This window comes from Dioscorea cayenensis, chromosome 20 (assembly GCF_009730915.1).
Source record: "Dioscorea cayenensis subsp. rotundata cultivar TDr96_F1 chromosome 20, TDr96_F1_v2_PseudoChromosome.rev07_lg8_w22 25.fasta, whole genome shotgun sequence".
In the NCBI taxonomy this organism is placed as follows: Eukaryota; Viridiplantae; Streptophyta; class Magnoliopsida; order Dioscoreales; family Dioscoreaceae; genus Dioscorea; species Dioscorea cayenensis.
Window position 1 is genome coordinate 17,761,757 of NC_052490.1, and position 2,100 is coordinate 17,763,856.

Consider the following 2,100-nt stretch of genomic DNA (forward strand, 5'->3'; position numbering starts at 1 on the left):
TCTACCATCCATGTCGATAAGAGCCTTGAAGTGCACAAGAAGGGCCTCCCAAGTATTAGCAGGACATTGACATCCTCATCAATATTCAACACTACAAAGTGCATAGCAAATATGTACTTGTCAACCTTCATAAGTACTTCATCGATGATGACCCTTGGATGTCTAACCGTTTGGTCCGCCAATTGTAATGTCATCCGAGTGGGCCTAGGCTCTCCCAAACCTAACTTTTGGAAGAATGTATAAGGCATGACATTGATGTTAGCCCCTGAATCCGCCAATGCTTTCTCTTCACCTAAATTACCAATGTTGCACGGAATGATGAAGCTTTTGGAGTCGTTCTTCGTGTTCAGCATATTCTTTTATAACAACGCCGAACATGGAGCATCTAGAATCATAGATCCACTCTCCTTCAACTTCCTCTTGTCGGTTAAGAGGTCCTTGAGAAACTTTGCATTGTGAGGCATTTGAGACAATGCCTCCACAAATTGGATATTGATGTGCAACTGGTTGAATAGACCCAAGAACTTCTTATATTGGTCATCATTTTGGTCGTTCTTCAATCTTGAAAGATAAGGAATTGTTGGGTTGTAAAGTGGGGGTGACACCTCCTTCCCTATGTTGGTTCTTTCCTCAAGCTCCAAGATCTCGGCTGCTTCAACATTGGTCTTCTAGAATGGAAGCCTACCCTCAACCTCACGACCTCACGACCTCTTCTAGAATTCGCAATTTCCCCACTTGATTCTCTAAATTCTGAAATAACGCGGTGTGGTTGTGAAGTGTAGCTTCAAACGATTGAAATCTTGTATCCGATGATTAAATGAACTTGGTTAAAGCCTTCTCTAGATTGGTCATCCGGTTTTCCTTGCTTGAAACTGGGTTCTCCATATTTGGACTTGTTGTTGTTGTTGGAAACTTGGTAGTGCCATTGTCTTCTGTTGCCCTTGATTATTCCATGAAAGATTCGGATGGCTTCTCCAACCCGAATTGTAGGTGTTGCTATATGGATTGCCTTGGTTTTACGATTGCATTACCCACAAAAATCCACTTGTTCTACCAAGGATGTAAACCAATAGAAATCGGGCAAACCCGGATGGAGCATGTCCTTCCCCACATCCTACGTAACTAGTCATGACCGCCATTTTATTAGAAGTTAGAGTGTCTAACTTCTTGCTTAATGCCAATGAAGTAACTGTGTCAATCTCATAAAGTTTGGCTACTTTATTTCTTTCTCTTGTGTTCCACTGATAACTATTCATAGGCATTTTCTTCAATGAGAAAGTCTGGGCTTCTTCCGAGGTCTTGTTTCCTAAGGTACCTTTTTGCTGCTGACATCAAGTAAGCTATCTTGTGCTCAAATTCATCCCATTATAGAAAGTTTGAATGACCATCCACTCAGGGAACCCATGTTGAGGACATTTCCGTAGGAGCTCCTTGAACCTATCTAGTGTCTCAAATAGAGACTCCAATTTTATTTGCACAAAAGAGGATATTTCATTCCTAAGCTTCATGATTTTTTTCGAGAGGAAATATCGGGTAAGAAAAGCTTCTACCATCTCCTCCCCATGTAGTGATCGATGCTTTAGGTAATGAATGCATCAATTGCTTTTCTCTCCCTTTCAAGGAAAAATGGGACTGACCCCTCAACTTGATAGCTTCATCCGTAATACCAATGATCTTTAGCATATCACACACTTGAAGAAGTTGTCTATGTGATTGTTTGGATACTCATCATCCAACCCATTAAAAGCTGTTCCGACTCATCGTAACATTTTGGATGAATCTTTGGCTTGAACTCAAAATCCTAAGCTGAATCGGTGGGCGCACAATGCAAGATTGTGTGCCAAGAACTCTGAGTCTAGCATAATGCGAGAGTGTCCTCTGACTGCTCATTCTACTCTGCATATTATCTGACCCTTCACCTTCTGTCTTAACTTAGTTAGACTATTCTTGTATAGGTCCTTTCCATCTTCTATGAATTCTTCATTCAATGTCTGAGTTTCCTTCGACCAATGTCGATGTGTTTCCTCGGGTCATAACCTGGAGCTACAACCAAAGAAAGAAAAACAAATCAGAACGATGGGAGAATAATAAGATATGAAA

At 41.0% G+C, this 2,100-nt stretch overlaps 1 non-coding gene across 1 annotated transcript; it reads left to right on the plus strand.

Annotated features, from left to right (window-relative positions):
• The first annotated feature begins 1,398 nt into the window (after positions 1 to 1,398).
• On the plus strand, positions 1,399 to 1,505 carry LOC120252243. Its single transcript, XR_005533789.1, has one exon. It is a non-coding gene; the product is annotated as a small nucleolar RNA R71 (small nucleolar RNA).
• The last annotated feature ends 595 nt before the right edge of the window (positions 1,506 to 2,100 follow it).